The 22,640-nt window shown below is 42.9% G+C and overlaps 1 protein-coding gene across 4 annotated transcripts in view; it reads right to left on the bottom strand.

The window, feature by feature from the left end:
- Positions 1-22,640, bottom strand: part of CARD11 (caspase recruitment domain family member 11) — a 663,926-nt gene that overhangs the window by 577,120 nt on the left and 64,166 nt on the right. Inside the window, exon 1 of one of the 4 annotated variants that reach the window (XM_086940701.1) lies at positions 8,274-8,400. The exons of the other annotated variants lie outside the window; for them this stretch is intronic. The gene's annotated coding sequence lies outside the window, so the exon portion shown is untranslated. Of the gene's footprint in view, positions 1-8,273; positions 8,401-22,640 lie in introns of those variants that run through there. 4 annotated transcript variants of the gene reach the window in all.

Here is a 22,640-nt window from a genome sequence, read left to right as displayed (position 1 = left end):
CTTGTATGGCGGCTTCGTTAGGGCAACCTTTCTGTATAGAATATATATGTATACAGACAACACACATACATACAGCTCAAAAATAAATCTTTTGACCGGGAGGGGGCGAAGTGAAAAAAACTTTGCAACATTGCACAGCCGCCTTTGCCCCCGCAGAAAACCCCCATCATCATACAATACACTAATGGTTGTGTATCATTAGCTTGTTTTATGCAGCAAGCCTTTTGAAAATGCTTAAGTTCCTCCTTAAATAAATATATAAAGAGGCAACATTACTGGTTGTTCAAATTAGAGAAAAACAAGGAAATCCCCAAATGGGTCCAGACACACATTGTCTCACTAGCAATGAAATATACAATAACCTGCAAGCCTAAAGTCATATAATACACCAAATTAAATAATTTTGTGCCTGAACACACCTCAGACAAAACTGTAGGAAATCTGAAGTTTCTGTAAGGTCCCCTTAGATTTTCTCCTCTATTGTTGCAGGACTTGAAACTCTACATAATTTACCCCTGCTAAACAGTAATAAAGTGCTTGCACTCCTAAACATGAATATCACTAATTAACTTATTTGATGTGCCTATTACCCAGGGTTGGAAGTTAAAGGCCACCTGTTGACTGCAGCACCTATTCTTCTGTCTACTACAGTGGCGGGGAAAGCATTGCTTCAGGCCTACCCTAGGTAGCCTGAGAGAAGCAACTTGAATCCTGCTGTAAAGACCTGTTAAAATCCATATTTTAACAACTAGTAAATCTGGAGTTAGAATATTAATCAGTCACCTGAAGTGCAAATTGTTGCCCACAAGGTAGGGTGCATAATATTTAAGAGTGGAACATGTGTGACACTTAAAAGACATTGTCCCACAGTGGTTAGGCCCAAAATGACATTGCCACTGGTTACACTGTAACTGGCATTGAGAAAAGTTGCAATATAGATTATACTAGTGTTTCCCAAACTGTAGGTTACGAGCAATGATTTTTAGTAGACCGATGAAACTCCAAACAGGCGCTTCAGTGACACAAGTCAAATGTGAGGCCTGCCCGCATTAATAATAATAATAGCCTCGGGGAGGGGCTGTCCCTGGGGCTTTAATAACCCCTAGCAGAAGGCCCAGTGCGCACCCTCCTATATAGATTATATACCCCCGCAACTTGGCCCACCCGGAGGTTATTTTTTTAAACAAGCACGGGAGCCCTCACTTGCTTTTTTAATTTTTTCTTTTTTTTATGCTTTATGCCTTTTGATAAACTGTTATAAACCTCTGCTTTTTAAAATGTGGATTGGTGTTTACAAAATCCTCTCACTTTGCAGTCAGAAAAGGAAAAGCAGAGTGCATTATGTGACACTTTTGCTGGGGTATAGAGTGTGTTAAAGTAAAGGCTGTAGGATGTACTTTTGTGCAACACACAGCAAAGTATAAATACCTGTAAATGAACTGTACACATTGAGCTGTTCAGAAAGCAAAATGAAACACATGTTCTGAAGTGTGATGGAAACAAAGATTTTAATATGATCAAAATAAATCAGGACACATTTACTTGGTGATGCGTGAATGAACAAATTTGCCGAGACACGATTTCTACATATTACCATTTGTGTGCAATATGGTTTTATCAGTAAAACTGTATGTCTGTGCAAACTTAGTGGCCATTTCAATGGAAAATGTGTTGTCTGTAAATGACCCTGCACTACCACGCTTTAGTTGCATGAAAAAATTGCCCGCCTCATGCCCATTACAGTTTATTTGTGTTTTTGACATTATTACTGTTTTGTAATACATAAAAACTTCACACATTGCTTTAAGTTGAGACTGACTGTCTGCTCTATGCCATAGCTGCCATGGGACTGAGCTCAGGTTAATTTAGTGACTTTGAGGTTTCACCTGGGCAGGAGTGCTACTATTCCTTGAGGTGGACATTCGCAAACCCCAAATAAAAATGCCCTTTCTTACAGAAACACTTGGCAAAAAATAGAAAGGAGTCTTATTTGAGTTTTTATTGTGTAAAACATGGGGCTGATGTCCAAAACCCTTTTGTGTTCACAAATCCAGCGATTCACAGAATCCCAAGGTTTTCAACTGCAATATTTTTACCAGTTACCAATCCCCTTTTTGCAAGCCAGAAATGCCTTTCCAGCTCACAAATTGGGTTTAGCGGCTCAGCCAAAATCGCAATTAGGAGGATTTATAGTAGCGTCTTTCCGTCCTAATTGCAATTTGCAATGGCACGTATAAGTGATTTACAATTCACACAAAAAAAGTCACAAAACATTGATCAGAAATAGACATAAGAGTTTGGCTGGTATCTGATAATCAAAAGGGAAACTGTCCCAAGACTGCTACTCCTTGAGGAATCATGTCAGAGCCTGGTGGAGAGCAGAGAGCGGCCAGGGACCAGGGCAATCTAGCCTCGATTTATTTTCAAACCGTAAAATATTTTTCTAAAAGCAGAACTTGTCCAGTTAAGGGTTCCTGATTGATCAAGAAAAATGTTTCCCATTTAGGCACAGATGTCAGTGGTCCTTTGCACATCACCCTCTGGGTGTCAGTAGCCAATCACAGGGCTTGAGAATAGTAACCTACCTAATGATTATTCTTTAGGCAGGTCGTTTTGAATCCTAGTCCGAATGGACATTTTGTGACTCAACCTATTAGTATATTAGGTCAAATCCCAAGATGAGAGTCAGGTGACAAAAGGTCATTGAACAATTTGCACCCACTATTGGAGACCTGTTTGTAAGTATGTTAGAGACAGTTGGCACTATACACTACCGAATAAGGTCAGAGACAATGAATATATTTAAAATGCTGAAGAAGTGAGTAATTAGATCAAAAGGTTTAATAGAATCTTGTAGCAAAGCTTCAACAGAGGTACAAAATTGAGCTGCATTTTGTTTAGGGACCCAAGGAAGTAGGACTATGGTAGAGATATAGATTGATCTGAAGAAAAACTATAACATTTTCAGAAGGAACTTCTAAGTTATGGTAAGGTAAAACTTTTTTTTCAGTTAATTAAAACTTACAACGTGACACAATATAATCACCAAATGGAACATCATCAATAAATAGCATCATAAGAACCATCTTTAGTCAATTGAAACCCCCAAGGTTCACTTCATTGGCCTCAAAATAAGAGATTGTTAACCTAAGTCCAATGTACTGCAATAATGATCCCCAGCTACAAACCACCAACTATGAATATAATCCAAATACATTTTCCCAAGTCGAGGTGAGTGAAAAGAGCCGCTATCTACAGTTCTTACAGTTAATGGGCATTGTTGCACTAACTTACTATAACTGCTAATTTATATATATTGAGCGGAGGCGGAGGTGGGGGTCAAAGGACAGGAGTAGTAAGAGGTGGAGAGTAAGGCCAGTTGTGTAGGAAGAATGCCAGAGGCCCTAATTCAAGGAAAGATGTAAGCCTCATTCACCACTTCTTCAGTAGTAAAACTAAGGCATAATTGGAGTATAGTTAGCTTCCAGTATCCCTGAACCCTGGCACTTATGCACCTGCTGTGAACATGCTAGCTACACCCTGATCAGGGATGAGGTGTAAGGGAGATACAAGGAAAGCACGCCTCAGAATGAAGGAGGAGCATTCTGCACTACAAGAATAGACAGGGAACATCACGTTCAATATGATGACGTTCAATATGATATGGAAAATAATTTGCAGCTCTCAATACCATAGGGTTAAAGAGGTCTTAGTAATTATTTGTTAATGTATTACAGAAGGAGGTGCATCCTAAGTCTATTTTATGAAAGAGAGAAACAAACATGGGCTCTGCTTCCATTGGTGCAGCAGGTGCAGCGGCACCAGGGCACACATGACTAAGGGGCCCAATGAGCCCTTATAATTTCCGTATTTTGCAATTCAAACTGCAGCCAGGTGGCCCATTTCCTTGGACTAAGACCCATGACACATTGGCTACGCCACTGGGAACCAAGGGTCTTGGCTAATAAGGTGGCGGTAAAGTGATATTTTGCTATTATAAGGCAGAGTGTCTTGGAGCTACTGTGCTTTTTAGAGCCGAATGAGGTTTTGAGTATGTTTTAGACATACACTAGAGTGTTCCATTCCAGGGCCTCAAAAGTGACACACATTGGTCCACAGTGCATCAGGCTTGCAAAAGGAGTCATATAAGTTGGGTTAGAGTCAATTTTGCAAATTTAAGATATGTTTGTGTGCTACCAGAGAAGGGCACTTAGGCACTATTCAGACATTTTGGAACATGTAAAATAGTAGTCCTGTGGTTCTTCTTTTAGTACTCTTTTGTGCTTTTGTAAATTAGCTCCAAAACATCTAAAACGGGAATACAGTGGGCATGTGCAGGGAATGTTCATGTATAAATACAGGAAACAGAAAGTAGTGAGCCTGTTCTTCACTTTTCATAAATAAGGCGTTTGACATTTCCGACTGATTCCCAATGGCATGTAAGAGTACATACAGTGCTTAATTTGTTTTTAAAAAATTACCGGAGCTCTCATGAGGAGTCAGCTTGCAGCAGCCAATTTCAACTGTAAGCACTGCATAAAACAGAACTCATGTGCCTACCAAAAGTGAATGTGTCCGCAGTCCAATACCTTTGGATCGAGTTTGTTCTATAAGCCCCAATGTTCATGATTAAGTGCTGGTGCTGAGCTCCGGAAACCACTGGATCAAATTAAGCACTGATTACTTAAAAGAGTACTCTTGTAATACTACTTCCTGTATTCATAAATGCTTTTGTGAATCAGCGCCTTTATGCTTATGTGTGAGAGCTATGTCAAAAATAAATTGACATATCTGTATTCAAGTACAGTATTTCCTATCAGAATTTGTCCCTCAGCACATTTCCAAAATCAATCATTGCAATCCACGTACCCGCCAGACAACTCCATTCTGCCCAACTTGCCCTTGCCTCCGTCCCCAGGATCCACAAGACCAGAACCGGTGGAAGATCATTCTCCTACCACACCACCAAGACCTGGAACTCCCTGCCACTCCACCTCAGGCAATCCCCGTTGCGTGCCCAATTCGAGAAGGACCTTAACCTCTTGAGCGCTCATGATGAGGTCAGCTCGTCATGAGCCACGGCGCTCCGGTGCTCATGACGAGCTGAGCTCATCATGACCACTCCCGTTAGATGGAACGCTCACACGCTGGGTTGATTCCCCTGCTGTGCTGAACGTTCCATTGGAACGGGCGCGGTCATAACGAGCTCAGCTCGTCATGACCACCGGAGCGCCATAGCTCATGACGAGCTGACCTCATCATGAGCATGGGGGCACTGTACGCGCCCCCCAGCACAAGGGGGGAATCCCGCCAGTGGCGAAGGGGTTAAGATCTGGCTCTTCGAATGATCCTACACTGAGAGGGACCAAAAGCCCCTCCACCCCCAGCGCCTTGACACTCTCACATGTGAGTAGCCACGCTATACCAGCACCTGATTGATAGATTGATTGAATCCTCTGCTTCTAATTTGCCAATGAGTGGGCAATTGGGTTGAATATTTGGTGGTCTCTGGTTATTAGTTTACAATGGTAACCTAAGCAATTAATACAAATAAAATAAAAGTGCCTGAATTTTGAACGTATTTCCCAGTGCCTTCCTGCAAATTGTGCTATCTCTGAGTGATAAGGGGAAGTTGTGAACCTCAGAGGCACAAGGCTAACAGTATCTGCTTACAATGTTGAGAAATTATGGAAAATAGTTTAAAAAGAGCTGATTTTGCTACCAGGGTCTACCCCTGGCTTCCCTATTGGACCAAAACATCCACGATGTGTAATCTTGGGCAAACCTTGATGCTCATGTTTGTAATAGCTGTACAAAACAAGCAATTGCAATAGGTCTAGCATTTGCAAGAGTTTAAGCTATTGACATTGTAAATAACAATGTCTCTTATTTATGTGTTTTTAAAAGCAGCACACATATAAAAGGCCTTGTGATTTCTGATGCCGATACCTCAAACTCTTGTAAATGCGACACCACTTTTATAGTGGCCGCGCCCCTTTCTTTAGACGCTGCTCACCATATTCAGGGTACAGTGAGCAGCGTCTAAAGAAAGGGGCGCAGCCAACATTAAAGTGAAAGGGCGGTATGGGGAGCTTTCACTTACAAAAAAACCCAATAAAGAAAGCCTGTTTCTGTACCGCTAAAGTGAAAGTGGACCGCACTGCAATTTAATTAAATAAAGAAGCGCGGCCACTAAAGTGAAAGCGGACCGTGCTGTAAGTTATAATAAATTAAAAGGCACGGCCGGTAAAGTGAATACGACCGCACTGCAAATTACATAAATAAAGAAGCGCGACCGAAAGCGGACCGAGCTGCAAATTACAAAAATAAATACATTAATATGAACAATGTAAAAGCAGACGCCATGCTGCGACTTCGTGGGTGGAATAGGGAAAGACCATTAAAAGAAAATAGTGCTCACTGACTAAATAACGCAGACCGTGTAACAACACAAGTAAAAAGTCCAGCCATTATGGGAGGTTACAAATGCAGACAAGGCAGTACCAAGTAGGAGACTAATAAGCCTATTCATGAATGAAAAGCAACGATTTTGAAAGGACTGTAACAGGAGCCAATTGAAAAAGGTGGGCGGGGAAATGGGTGGAGCTTCTATTCCATACAGCAGTGTTTCCCAAACTGGGGTCCGCGGACCCCCAGGGGTCTGTGACACATTCGCAGGGGGTCCGTAGGCAGCAGTTTTAAAAGCACAGCAAAGTTTCTTGTAATAATTAGCAGCTTTAGAGCAACAATAAAAGTGTCAAAATAATGCCAGTGATTAATGTATCTGCTGGAGAGAGATAAGAGTTTTGTTTAGTGGCAGCTTTGACTTAACTAATGTAGCACAGAGGGTTAATGTGCCTACTGCAAAGAACGTGTAACATGCATTTTAAAAAGCAGTCTTTTATGTGCATAGGTCCTTGGTTACTGCTTTTGTCACAGAGACTATTTTCTTACTGTGCACTTCATAAGTGTCATCAAAGAGCTGCTTGCAATCTGATTGGTACCAGTTAGTTGCTAATGTTTTTTCCCAGTCATTCATTATCCTGATGCTTCTAAAAAGCCTTGTACTGAGAAATAAAACCAACAATTAAAAAGTTAGTCACGAAGATGCAGGACCAACCTTCCCATTAATTTATTTTCTTTTTTGCAAATTCCTTCAATATAAAATCCAACGGGCCAGATGTACTACCCGCTTTTATATGCGCAACAAGTTTGCAAACCCGTTTGCGCATGCAAAAACCTATTGGGCCATGTACATAGCCTAATTCACGAATTTCAATTTTTTTGCGACTTGCTAAATAGGTTTTGCGATTTGATATTTGGAAGGGGCATTCGCTTTCAAATAGCGAGTCTCAAAACCATGTACAAATGTTTTGCGACCACAATTGCGGTCACAAAATACCCGCAATTACCATATACTTCAAGTAGATAGTAATGCATTTCCAAATGGGAAGGGGTCCACAGGGAACTCCTACCCCTTTGCAAATGCATGCAAAATTAAACGAAAACGTTTCATTTTTTTTTTTTTTTAACTGCACGGAAAACGGACTGCATTAAAAAAAAACTGATTTATTTAAAAGTGGTCCCAGACATGGTGGTCTGCTGAGCCCAGAAGGCCACCATCCCTGGGAGGGCTGGCATTCCCTATAGATTTTCAAATTGCGAGAGGCTCATTAAAATTAATGAGCCTCGCAATTTGCGACCCCTTTGGGAATCCCAAACACACTGTTGCATTTCATTTAGCGACTCAAAATTTGCCACTCGCAATGTGTCACCCATTACGAGGCGCTAAATGAAATGGTCGTACATCTGCCCCCAAAATCCTTAGTATTTGGGTATTTATTTTGTGTGCACACGTGTGTTTTTTTTCGAGTTACTGTTTTAATATTTGAAATTTAAATCATATAAATTGCTTGGGGGTCCCCGGCTTCCAGTAGTGACTCAGTGGGGGTCCTCAGGAGCCAAAAGTTTGGTAACCACTGCCATACAGCATACCTCCCAGCACAGTGCATGCGCTGTCCAGCCTCGACCTATAAAAGGTGCTTACAAGCATGCAAACCTCTGATGTTAGGCTAATTGTGAAAACAAGAGTGGGCCATCTATTCCAAATGGCAGTCCCAAAACGTTGTTTATTTGCGATGCAAGTGTCTCTCTCCTGGCAGCAGGAGATGAAGCCTAACTTCAGTTTCAAAGATTTCTACACAAAACAGCACTTCTCGAAGTTTTTTATGTGGGTGGGCCACGGCTTTGTGCGAGCACATCAAAGTTCTTACCTGGTGGGGATAAATGTTCGTGTGCCGCATCACACAAACAGAAAACGCGGGGTCTGTGCAGCTGGAAAGCTCGCGCGCGCTGCTTCCAAGTTCCTGCTTCTCTTCCCACTTGAAGATCACACGCTGTGACTTTGCCCCTCCCGACTTTTTGGCTGCGAACCGGCAGCCCATAATATTCTGGGACTGGTGCCAGGCGGAGATATCTCTCGGCTGCCAGATGTTACGTGAGAAATGTCGCTGGTTTCGGGATTGCGACGGAGTCCTGCAGGTGGCGGGAGACGCGACACGTGTGCTTGACAAGGACTGCAGCCATTCTGGTCAGGGTGAAACATACCGGCGTAGACCATCGGCGAGGGGCCAGTGCTTTATAGAGAAACGTTCACTTGTTTATTTATTTCTGGGTTATTGCAAAGCCTGAATTTGCACCAATGGCACTAGAGCGATTTATCTGGGAACCAGTTTTTTTTATTTACATGAGAACAGGGGTGGACATAAAATAGGTCCCGCACCAAAATAAAAGCGGCCCTGCCTCGTTAGTGAATTAAATAGCTAAAAAAAAGTGCCTCCCGTTTGCAAATTGGAGCCGTCTTGAACTTGTAAAGAAAAGTTGAACAGGTGTTTTGCATTTTATGAGAGTCACTCTATATTTGTATGAGAGTCACTCTATATTTGTGCTTTCTGCGGACAAAGTTTGTGGTTGAAAGAAATAGTAAAAAAACGACCGAACAGCCCACAAACAGATTTAAAAAAAACTGGCCACACACTGGCTGTCAGACCAGCCCTTCTGTCATTGCCTGGTATGCAGCAGCAGAAAAGCTAATTATGTGGATGGGTTTCCTAAATTATGTGGCAAGACAGTCGAATTATGTTGCACAATGAGGAACCTTTTGTGACAGTATTACTTCATCAGTTGTCATTTTAGGATATGCTACCATTGTCACAAACATTGGAATAAGGAAAGAAACAACAATACAAGGGCAACAAAAGTATCACCGGTACTTGCAAGGCAAGCATACAAAGTTTGAAGGTCATACATGGGTGTTGGGGTAGGATGCAGGGTAGTTCTTGATTGTAAAAAACATGTGCCGGGGCCCTCATTAGGAGGCCACTGCAGCTTGTACTATCCATTGCCCCTGCCAGTGCTGTCAATAACAGTATCAACACAACTGCTAACCAGCACTACTAAAAGTGTGAACATTCACACTATTCCAGGTGCTCAACACTATAAGAATGGTGTCGGCAGCAGGTATTTTTAATGTATATTGACTAAATAAACAAAGGTTGTTGAGTGGAAGTGGTGTGGCTCACTGGTTAGAGGTGGCAGACCCAGAAGCAGAGGACGGCCTGGACCAGGGTTCAATTCCTGATGTGGCAGGGTCGTGAACCAGAGTCAGCGGAGTTGATAATTCTCGCCTCGGTGCCTACTCTTACCAGGGATCACACTTGGCAACTCTGGGCATTAGCTTGCCTCATCTCCACAACAGCCCCCCACAAACGCCAGGGATGCCTGGTTTCACCTTGGAGATACCCAGGAGGGAACATCTCACAGGGAAAGCCAGGACGGGTTCCCCAGCGGTCTATAGCGCCAGGACGCCTCCGGGTAGCAGTGCGCTTTACAAGACATACACATTTACAGTGCACTCATTTTTTAATTAGACTGTGGCACCATGTGGTACAATGTCAAAAGTGCTGGTGTTGACCGTTAAGTGCTGGTGCTAAGCACCGGAAACCACTGGCTCAAATTAAACACTGATGGAGGGATGCTGGCCTCAGTGGTGAGAACTGACCAATAGCACGGGAGGCTGAGTCAATATAGACCACAAAGATCCTGAGAGGCATCTAGCTTGCTTGCCAACAGTGTGCCAGGCCTCCATGCTCGGCAGGGCCAATAGGGCACTGGAGATGATGCTAAAAATGACAAAAGGTGGTAAATCAAGGGGCATACTGGGCCGTCTGTTTCACCACCATTTTTACCACCTAATGTTAATCTCTTTGACAGCACTTCACCCTTGTGGGTGCAGGGGTGGTGGGGTTCAGCAGATGTTCATGAGCATTGGGTCCTGAAACAGTTGAACTCTCACCAGGCTGCTTCCATTTTGAAGTGAAGGATACAGTGGGCTCAGGATACTTGAAAGATTGTACCACAGAATATCGAGCATAGAAATATTGTGATATGGGAATATCGTGGACAGACAGCATCTTAAGGGACAAAATATTGAAAGGTAAGTGTATATTGAGGAAGTATAGATATACTATTCCCAACACCACATCTTCGCACCATGAAAACAATTTGTAACCTATGTACTTTAGTTTAGGTTTGGTTTGCATGGACAGAATAAATAAAGTATTCCTACTATAAAAAAGGTTTAACGTTTGTTTATTTAAATGAATAAAAATAATTTTGTATATATATATATATATATATATATATATATATATTCACTGGAAAAAACCAAGGTTACAGCCAGCGACATTATAGTTAGGTGAATATCTTAGTGACAGCATTAACATTTTGAACTAAAAAAAGATATTAGAAGATTAGTTATGTAACAGGGCTTGAGTATCTGGAGGAACTTGGGGGCATATTTTTGAGGCCATTGCACCACCCTAGTGTCATTTTTTGTAATTCTCTGGTGGGGCAAACCTTGAAATCATATCTATAAAGCTTTGAATCACCCCATAGATATGGAGTACGGCAAGGCAGCACAAATCGCAGCGTTGCCTTACTCTGTGCTGCAGAGGCATTCCATGGGCGTTGCAGTAGGTGTTCCCCTGCAAAAACAATGGAATTTGAGGATTCCCCAGATTCACAAGACCATGTAAACCCGGGGTAGCGCCAAATCCTTATAGCTCCTGAGATGAGGGGTAATGAGGAGAAATAACTTTATTTCTCCATGTTTATTCCTCTTTCTATGTGTGTTGCATTTTGCTGCACACTTAAAAAGAGGAACATGCCTCTTTGTATTATTTCTGTTCAGGATGATGTCCCTTTCTGCACTTAGCCTCTTTGCTGCGTCGAACGTTCAGCACCGAGTGCTGAACGTTCGAATAATGAGCGCTGGCCCGTCGGCCAACGGTCGTGCGCAGCACTGGCAAGGTAGTGCTCGAGACGACCGTTGGCCGACGGCAGTGCTTAAGGGGTTAAACAATCCTGCCGACAACACAGGCATCCTTGCACCAGGATGCCCGGCTGCCTGCGTTTGCACTAGGCTGTCCAGACGTCGTCAGGACAGAGGGAAAGTGCAGGAATGCACCATATTGGATTAATACAGTGCATTCCTGCCCTTTCACTTTGGCGTAGGGCAGCACAGCAAGGTGACCTGCTGCACTGCCTATGCCAAACCCCCATAAATGAGGCCCTTGGTTTACTCTGAACAGTTCATACAGATTGAACACCGTGTGCAGTTGAGGTTGTCCTTTTATCTGTGGTTGTTAGTCAACATGAACTCGGCTACCCATGAAGTGTATGGTATAAGGTCAATGTTGCACATAACAGAAGCTCGCTTTACCCATATGGATTGTATTTATGATAGCATTAATAGTGCTTTATATTATTCTGAGCTATTTTGCACTTGCTTTCATTGTAGCTGCTTTATTCATGCTCTCTCCAGGCGGGGCGATATGTGTTCTGTTTCCCTGCTGCATCAGTACGGGCATGGGAACAGAGCACAACTCTGCTCCCAGCCAGCCAGCGGGAGCATCTATAAATCTGCCTCCAGCTGGGAGTAAATGTGAATGTTTGGATCCCATTTGGCAGGAGATTTAGAAAATGCTCCTGCCAAACCAAAGCAAACCTATATTTCACTGCCCGCACTGGTGTGGGCATGGAAACTACTATATCCCATGGGTGGGCGTGCCCCACAACACAGTCACTGAGCCAGCCCTTGGGGATGGGGTCCCTGTGCCCATAAAAGGCACACATAGGGGGGTTGTGTGGCTCCCTCCCTTTGAAGTTATTTTCACCCCTGGGGGATGGGGCCTTTAAGGCTCAAGGAGGGAGCCTGCAAGGTCCATCTCTACTTTTTTATAGATTTCGGCCCAGGGGATGGGGTCTCGAGTCCTAAGATAGCTGCCGTCACTTCCTTGTTGAAGTGGCAGCCAATCAGATCTCACTATGAGATCTGTTGGCCTTGTAGATCATCCACAACGTGATATATACAAAGTATTTGAGCCTTAATTGCTAAAAAAAATACTAAACAGATTTACACCAAATCAAAAAAGCACTCTTCCCTAGACGAAGATCTAGCTTTCTGCCAACATTGTTATAAATTCATTTAGCAGTATGGGTTGTAGCTGTGTCTAAAGTTCCTACGGGACAATGAATGGGAAAAACGTGTTTTGTGGACCCCTCCCTTTTTCTCAGCCACCGTTTGATGGACCCCACTTTCCCACAACCCTGCAGTTTCCTTCCTGCCCAGTTTAGTGGTACATAACTGCACAGGAAGAAAACTGCAGCAAATAGTCTCCTTCATGCCCTCAGTGCTCATCCGGATACATTCAAAGGGAGCATACCATGCGGAGAGCTACTGAGGGCAAGAAGAAACTGTAGCACAGATGAACTGTTTGAGCTAGAACAGACTAAAATGCTTTCCAGATTCAGAAAGCGGGGGTACCCAGAGTGGGTCTTAACTAAAGCAAGGAACAAAGTCAAGGATAAGTCAAGATCAAGTATGCTTGAGAACAAAGCTAAACCACCCGAAGTAGAACCCAAAACTAGAATTATCAGCACATTAAGGGGCACATTACGATCGCGGACGGACTTGCGTCCGTCCGCGAGCCCTGAGTAGGAGGGAACGTCCGCATGGGCTGCGGCGTTCCCTCCTGTGCAATTAGGATGAATCCCTCACAGCGAGGCCTATCTGTAGGATTGAAAGGTTGCCAGCTGAACATTTGCGCGACGTGAGGCACTGCAAGTCCCATTAATCCCATCCAGGGCGTGCATCAATGCAATTAAGGGGGTGGTGCCTCACGCGCTCTTTCGAAACTGCCAAAGCCTCTGAAGAGAAGTGGGGACACTCCGAAACGCGACAGGAATCCAGGGCAGTTTGAACAGTGAAAGGAATCGTTGTCCTGGAGGCGTGCTTACCATTTAAAGCTCCTTGTGTGCAGCTGAGGTCCGGGTGCTCCTAGTACGTTTGGGTACTTGGTAGCTTGGATATATTTATATATATATATATATATATATATATATATATATATATATATATATATATATATATATATATATATATATATATATATATATATATATATATATATATATATATATATATATATATATATATATATATATATATATATATATATGTATATATATATATATATATGTATATATATATATATATATATATATATATATATATATATATATATATATATATATATATATATATATATATATATATTACCTACTGGCGGTCGCCAGTAGGTAGTTATAGTTAGGATAATTTTCAATGTTAAATCTCAACATTCTATTTTGAATAACTTTGGCGCCGGTTGACGAATCTGCCTGAAATTTTCAGGAAAATGGTCTCATGGCGGTCCGGTCCTTCCCTGAAAGTTTGGGGGGGATTCGTCAAGCGGGGGCCGAGATAAAAGGGGGGTCCCAAAACGCGTTTTCCCCATGTTAATTTCCATAGGGCGGTCGATTTCACTTTTAGCCCGAACGGCTGAATGGATTTCCACCAAACTTGGCAAAATTGTAGGGACTGGTAGCCCGATGTGCCTTTGCTATGTCTCAAGATATGTGCTCCAGTGGATTTTGAGTAATTAAGGTTCAAAAAAATATATATATCTATAGCAGCGCACGGGTACGCGCACGGGTGCGCGTACCGTGCGCGCCACGCGACTTGCGCGAGGAAAGCTGATTGGCTCTCGGGTGTCTGTAAACATTCTAAACAGTCCGGAGCGGCCGCCATCTTGTGTCTCGGTAAAATCGAGACACAAGAGGTGGCCAAAACAAAGAGGGAAATGAACATAAGGGGGCAGAGTAGACCCCCCCTGACCCCCTAGGTTTGATGTGGGGGCCATAAAAGGGCCCCGCAAGGCAAAAAAAAAAATTTTTTTTTTTTGATTTTCGCGGGGGGAGCGCCCGGTACGCGCACGGGTGAGCGTACCCGGGAGCGTACCATGGGAAAAAAGAATGACAGTTTTAAAAGTAGCTGTTTAGAAAAAAAAATGTTTAGTTGTTTTTTTTATACATACACATACATATATATAAATGCATATGCACATATATATATGCATATATGTCTATATGTGTGCGTGTAGAGAGAGGTAGAGAGGTAGAGGTGTAGAGGTAGAGAGGTAGAGAGGTAGCGGTAGAGAGGTCGAGATTAGTAGAGAGAGAAGAAGAGAGAGGTAGAGAGGTAGAGAGTAGAGAGTGAGTAATAGAGAGTAGAGAGTGAGTAGTAGAGAGTAGTAGAGAGCAGTAGAGAGAGTAGCAGAGTGAGTAGTAGAGAGTAGTAGAGTGAATAGTAGAGTGAGTAGTAGAGAGTAGTAGAGAGTGAGTAGTAGAGAGTAGTAGAGAGTAAGTAGTAGAGTGAGTAGTAGAGAGCAGTAGAGAGTGAGTAGTAGAGAGTAGGAGAGAGTAAGTAGTAGAGAGTAGTGGAGAATATTCCAAAGTTTGGCACAGCACCACTTTCACAATGAGTCCAATCAAATCATATCACTTAGAGTACTTATTGAAGCGCTGAATCTTGGTGTATATTCAAATGCTTTTATTTTCCTTAAGTTTATGTACCACCGCCAGCCGAAACGTTTCGTTCTGTACAACAGAACTTCTTCAGGGCGTTCTTATTTCCTTCAAGTTATGTCGGTATCCCGTTGTCATATAACTAGATATTTCTTCCAAATGTTAGACGAGACATAAGTATATTCTTATTAAAAGTGACTAGGTATCAATTTTACCCACACAATTCGGGCAGACTTGAGTAATTTATAGCATCCTCAAAGTCAGTCTTTCAAAAATTCCAAAGTATAGGACATGATAATCCAAATCCAAATGTTTCTCAAGAAAAGTCATTTACAATCGTTCGGAATATCGGTGTTTGGGCAGATATGATCCAGGGACCCCCAGTATGCAAGGGGAATTAGTCCCCCCTCTACAAACATGCACGGGGGCTGCGTTGCAGAGAGGTGTAAAAAGGGTTGTGGCTTCATTACACCTCTCTGCAATGCAGTCCCCTGGCGCATACTGGAGATTCCTGGTGGGCTTTCAGGTCTTATATAGTTAGGAATTAGCATTAAAAAAACCTTTGAAATTCACTGAAAAAACCAAAGGTTTCACACCAGTTATAGTTAGGAATTAGCATTTAAAAAACCTTTGAAATTCACTGAAAAAACCATAGGTTTCACACCAGTTATAGTTAGGAATTAGCATTTAAAAAACCTATTAAATTCACTGACAAAACCAGTTATAGTTAGCTGGAAATTTTACTGACATAAAACCATTGAAATTCCCACGTTATAGTTAGTTGGACTCACTATAACTTGCGCGCCTGCAATGCACTGCTGATGACGTCACATATTACATCACTCATGACATGGTCAGTGACATCACTCATGACATCACTGATGACACCATCCAGTGAATGTGTGTCTTTCTGAAAAATAAATTTGTTTTATATATGTATTTGTAAAGGTCGATGGAAGAATAAATGTTTAAATAAGTGTGTAAATGGATGTTTTTTTTAACAAAAATTGGTTGGTTAACTGGCTTATTAAGTGTATCTTAGTGAATACATATATTAGCGAGTATTGTTTAAATATTTAAATGTTTGTATCAGTGTTTCTCTTTGTGTATAAGTGGCTGCAGGGGTTGGTGACTGACTCACTGTTTGTATGTGTTTTGAAGACAGAATATGTGCAGGACTGTATGGGTGGACGAGTGTGTATATGTGTGTGTTAGTGAGTGAATGACTGTCTCACTAGTGTCTTCATTACTAACGACATATGTTTTAATCTAGTATATGTGAGTATTGATGTATATAAGTGAGTATAGTATATATAGTGAGAGATTGTAGGAGTTCCTGTTTAAATAAGTATGTGTTTCTATAAGTGATTGTTTAAGAGAGTAAGTATGTGTAAGTTTCCTTAGAAGTAAGGTGGTAGTGTGTGTATAAATGTATATGCAAATAAATGGATGTTCAATAGTTTATGTGCATGTGTGAGTATGTGTGTGAGTAACTTTTGGATGACTGCTGATGTGTAACAGGATGTATAGGTGTATCACTACATATGATGAGTGAGTATATATATGAGTGACTATATAGAACTGTTGGTGAATGAGTGGATGAGTATATAGATGGTGGAATTACTGAATTTGTTGTTTTTACTGGTTTGGGTATCTCCATTTTTTTGAAAATGTTTGTTTCTATTTTTGAATATTTGTTTCAAGCGTTACATTACACTGAAATTAGGTCTGTCACTCTGTCACAAGGATGGTGTCATCAGTGATGTCATGAGTGATGTCACTGACCATGTCATGAGTGATGTAATATGTGACGTCATCAGCAGTGCATTGCAGGCGCGCAAGTTATAGTGAGTCCAACTAACTATAACGTGGGAATTTCAATGGTTTTATGTCAGTAAAATTTCCAGCTAACTATAACTGGTTTTGTCAGTGAATTTAATAGGTTTTTTAAATGCTAATTCCTAACTATAACTGGTGTGAAACCTATGGTTTTTTCAGTGAATATATATATTTATATATATATATATATATATATATATATGTATATATATATATATATATATATATATAGTCATGATGCATATAAGTGGAGTGATGTATAGAAAATTTGGACTTACTTACCTTTCGATACTCAGCCTCGATATTCTGTGGAGAAGGGTGGCTCACTGGTTAGAGGAGGCAGACCTGGAAGCAGAGGTCAGCCCGGGACCAGGGTTCAATTCCCGGCTCGGCTGGGTCTTGAGTCCAAAATGTCTTCTGACTCGACAATTCTCACTCCAGTGCCTACTCGAACCATGGGTTCACACTCTGCGACTCTGGGCAATAGCTTGCTTAATCTCCACAACGGCCCCTCGCGGCGGGATGCCTGGCTTTCACCCTGCGGATGCCCTGCTGGGTATCTCACAGGGGAATACCAGGACGGGTTCCCTAAGCAAGCGCCGGGATGCCCTGTTGGGGCAGCTGTGCGCTATACAAGATACACTACATTTACACTACATATTTTGTTGAATCTCAGTATTCCGTGAGACACCAACTTGAAGGTCTCTGTTGGAGTTTTGGAGCTAGACTCCATATGATTCATGTTCTTGTTGGTTGCCTCCAGTCTGGGCAAAGGTATCAGAAGCAAGGAATACGAGTAAAGTTTCAGCAGCGTCTTGGCTTACTTCAAGCCAAGACAAAGTAGACTACAAAAAGTCTTCACAGTTTCAATACAGTTCTTCTGCCTGAGGTCCCTGTAGGTTCAAGGATTGTTATAGTAACAAAGGTGGGCGGTTGGCAGAGGGGCATTGATTAGTCATCAACCAGTGCATTGTACAATTGCAAAGAGTCGGCCAATCAGGGTATAGAGTTAATCTTCTATCCTCAAAGAGGGTTTGGAGTCGCTGGATCCTCTGCTCTAGTGCAGGTGACACTTCATTGAGCTTTTCTAGTAGGAAACTATGCATATTCACTCCTGACAAACTGGAACATTGAGAACTGACAAAAGACATATGAGATGGGATAACCCTCACAAATATCAGTTTTAAATTATTAAAAAATGTTGGTGATTATATATATGTAACTGTTAGACCTGGCACCATTGATGTGGGTCTCCCTTCCATTCTTTCACTGTTGCCTCCTATATTTTGCTATGTTTTTGCTGCTGTCTACATGTTTTGGGCACTTTACCACTGATATTCAGTGCCAAAGTGCAAGTGCTCCCTATTGTAAATTGTTGTAATGGATTAGTGACTCCACGATTGGCTTATTTGATTTACTTGTCAGACCCTAGAACAGTGCACCATGTGTGCCAAGGGTCAGTAAATCAAATGCTGCTGGTGGGCTTGCAGCACGGGTTGTGCCACCCACAGAAGCAGCTTGTAATGTGTGGCTCAGGCCTGCCATTGCAGAGCGCCTGTGTGCAGTCTGGGACTGCCATATCGACTTGGCAAGTGCACTTATTTGCCAGCCCCTAAACCGTCTTTTTTCTACATATTAGTTACCCCTAAGGTAGGCCCAAGGCAGGGTGCATTGTATGTAAAAGGTAGGACATGCCCTGATGTGTGTGGCATGTCCTGATAGTGAATTACAGCCAATTCCGTTTTTCACTATTGCATTGTATCTGTTCCTATAGGCCAGAATGGGCAGTTTGATTATATCATCTTATAATCATAACTGACCAAGGGAACAAGAGGGGAAAATAATGTTTAGTATTCCTGAACTCAGAATGTTAAAATACATCTACAGTTTTTGTGATTTTTACATTCTGAGTTTGGAAATGCCACTTTTAGAAAGTAGGTATTTTCTTGCCTAACCATCTAGCATGCCTCTGCTAGGTTTGTGTATTCCATGTCTGGTTTGTGAGTGACAGGGGCAGGAGAGGGCTTTGGCTCCAGCAGTCTAATGGACCAGGGCTGGGCTGAATAGGACCTGCAGTGAATAGAGAGTAGGGGGAGGAGATTTCCTTTCACTGACCTGAACCTTCATAGAACAGAGAGTAGGGGGTGAGTTTTCCTTTCAGCTACATGGGCCAGGTCTGCTTTCACCAATGCTGTCTCTACCTCCTGCCAGGAATCTGCACCAGGGAGGACAGAACTGGTTTTGGCTGGGCACAGACACTTTCTGACTTCAGAGAACAAAGGATTTTGCAGTAAAAATATTGAGGCCCAGACCCCAGAACTTTAGATCACTTCTGGGAATCAAGACAAACCCTTTGCCAAGGAGAAGAACCGGAGAAGCTGAAGAAAGATTACTGCCCCTGAGCTGTTGCTGTTTGGGGTTGGCCTGCAGTGGTTACTTTATTGCCAAGGAAGGGAGAAAAAGAACTTTGTGTGGACTTTTACTATATTGAGGAAGATCTCCAAGGGCTTGAGCTGAGCTTGCCTCCTGTTCTGAAGTCTCAGGATCACAAAGACTCCACCACCAGCTCCCCCTGAATTTCCTTGTTGGGAATTCTACCTGCAGTGAGGTGCCTGCTGTTGTTTTGGGCCCTCTGGAGACTGCATGTCCCTGGGACCTGGAAACTCGACACAACGAAGAGGAAGCATGTCACCGCCGTAGCAATAGCTGTCGCATTACCAACGAAGCATGTTGCATCACCGGAGAAGCTTGTCACCGCCGCAGAGGTCCAATCGCATCACCAGAGAAGCCTGTCGCAGGGCCTATCACGGCTCAAGAGTCTACCGAGTTCGCCACACGGCCGTCGGGCATGCATGCATCGCATCCACATAGTTGCATCGCATCAAAGGCGCCATTTTGTCACATCGCACCGGATAGTCGCATCACATCGAGGCGCCATCTTGTTGCATCGCACCGGATCACAGTAAGGAACCGACGCATCACCTCCCCCGAAGCAAGGAACCAACGCATCACCTTCCCTGCGAACCTTTTATTTGTATTGCGTGACGCATTGAAGGTACTTTGAGAGTAAAGTGTCACATTTACCATCTTCATTGAACTAAGCTATTTCTACTATTTTAAAGTCATATTTTTGATTACTGTATTGTGGATTTTTGTTGTTTGGTCTTTTGTTAAGTCTAGTAAAGATTACTTTTTATATAAACTGCTGTGGTGTCTATTTGTAGTGTTTTCACTGTATTACTGTATGTGTTCACACAGGCTTTACACACTGCCTCTGAGATAAGCCTGCCTGCCCGTGCCAAGCTACCAAGGGGGTGAGCAGGGGTTATTTTAGGAGTGTAGCCCGCTTACCCTGACTAGAAGCAAAGGTCCCTACTAGGTCAAAGGTACCTACCTCCGCCAATTAAAGACCCCCATTTCTAACAGTAACCCTTTGTAAGAGTGACAGGTACAGTTAGCAAGCATGTATCATCATTCCAAAAAGACTAATGTCTGCAAAGGATGACTTAGGTTAAGAGTGGCCAGTAAATGGCTCTTTTGGAAGTATCTTGACACCCAAACACTATACATTAACTTCCTCCAGCCAGGTGTAAGGTGGGTAAGGAAGGATACCCCATTTGGGCAAATGTGAGCTCCCTTCTCAGGGCTCACCCAAAGAGCGACCTTAATTCACCTAATCTGCAAGCTGGGGGGAAGGAGCCTCTCAAACTGTCACCAAAAACAAATATCACTGACAATCTTCAGCAAATAAGGTTAAAAAAAACATCCAGCTTGTTTGGAGTTTTTATCCTTTTTACCAATGGTAACCCTGTTCAGCATAATTTACTAGCCCTCTTCCCAGCTCTTTACCTTGCCATGCTGTTCCTGTGGGGACGGATTGCTGGAACTGGCTTCAAAATGCTAATCTCCATGGGGAGCTGCAGGCAAATTTGATCGAATGCAGTTATGAGCAGCCAGATGGAAATCACTTACTGGAACTGTACCCAAAGTAGAAACAGGTGACACACACTGGTTATTCTACAGAGCTGCATGCTCTGTACACTATCCCTGTAGCACTTTTATCATCTGGTTTGACAGCACATCTCTCGCCAAACAAGTATGTGTGCATTACTAGAGAGGGGCTTTGGCTCTGATCACTTGTTGGTGGCCAGGAGTACTTGTTTTGATTGGTCAGATGTTGAGTGCATCCACAAAAAAGTGCTTGCTCTGCACATAGCTGTAATTACTTTCATTATTTATCCAGCTGGCAGAGGTTGAACTTTCAGGGGCACACACATATGACATTGAAATGCTATTAAAGCGTCTTAGATAACTAGATAATTTATGTTGTTTTTCTCTGGCAGCAGTACAGATGGTAAGAGGGCAGCCATTAACATGCATTGATTTTTAGGTCAGGCTTGCTAGTGTAACTGTTACCTGACCTTTAACCCACACCAATATTATTCTACAGTCCTTTGCTTCCACACAAATATGTATTCTTTCCTATGATACTTACTTGTAATTCTTCAAATTACCATGCAACATTCTTTTAAAGGGCATTTAAAATTCTTGTTTATTATTTTTTAGCACATGTGTGGACAGGCCGGAAGGCCCTGGATAACAGGTAGGTTACAGAGGTTTAACATCATTATAAGCTGTACAAGGAAGAAGCCTGGGCTAGGGGGAGTGTTCGTCAAAGACAGCTTTTCACCATGCTTGCATCAATAGCACAATGCAAAGAAACACAGACACTTTTCTGTAGGAGGGCCGGAAGTACTGAGGCAAGGTTATAGTCATGCATCCTCCAAACTCTTTCTTTTTGAAACACATATTCAATACGCTGCCCATAGTTGTGTTATACCACCACTGCATGCAAAAATATAACAAGCATTGGCAAAGCTATTAGGTCTTGCCTATACAAGAGCTATTGGCTTTGGCAATGTGGTTTTCCCATGTTCTTCACCAGTATGGCTGCTGTTCAGCATGGCTACAAATGAGTGGTGTGGAGCATCCTTGAGTGGAGCGAGGGGAGTAGAGTGTTGTAGACTGGATTTCTTGAAGTAGTGTGTCGTAGAATGGAATAGGAAGAGTAGAGTGTTGCAGAGTTGAGTAGAGTTCAGTGCAGAGAGTGTGGCAGAGAGTGTTGTAGAGTGCAGTGTCGTAGAGCGCAGTGTCATAGAGTGCAGTGTCGTAGAGTGGAGTGACGTGCAGTGGACTGGAGCGGAGAGGGGTGGAACAGGGTGCAGTGGGTTGGAGTGGATTGAAGTAGTTGGGTGGATTGGAGTGGAGTAGATTGGAGTGGATTGAATTGGGGTAGAGTGAGCTGGATTGAGAGGAGTGGGCTGGATTGGAGAGAGTAGACCTGATGTGGATTGGATTGAGGTTGATTGAAATGGGGTGAGGTGGACTAGATTGGGGAGGGTGGATTGAAATAGAGTAGGGTGATTAGGACTGGGGTGAATTAGAGTGCAGTGTAGGTAGTGGATTGTACCAAACTGGAGAGGGTGGGTTGGAGCAGGGTGGATTGGAATGGGTGGACTAGAGAGGGGTGGATTGGAGTGTGGTGGGCTGTAGTGTAGCAGGCTGGATGGATTGGATTGAGTGGTCTGGTGTGATGTGGATTGGTTTGGGGCATAGCGAGGTGGGATGATTTGACTGCAGTGGAGAGGGGTGGATTGGAGTGGGGTCGACTGGATGGGGTGACTCAGAATGGAGTAGGGTGGATTGAAATGGGTCGGGGTGGATTATATTGGGGTGGGGTGGACTTGGATCGGTGTGTGGTAGATTGGAGTAGATTGGATTGTAGTGGGTGGATTGGATGGGGTGGGGTGAGGTGGATTGGATTGGAGTGGGGT

Source organism: Lissotriton vulgaris, chromosome 10 (assembly GCF_964263255.1).
Source record: "Lissotriton vulgaris chromosome 10, aLisVul1.2, whole genome shotgun sequence".
NCBI lineage: Eukaryota > Metazoa > Chordata > Amphibia > Caudata > Salamandridae > Lissotriton > Lissotriton vulgaris.
The sequence above is the reverse complement of the archived record's forward strand: the minus strand, read 5'-3'. Positions and strand labels throughout refer to the sequence as shown.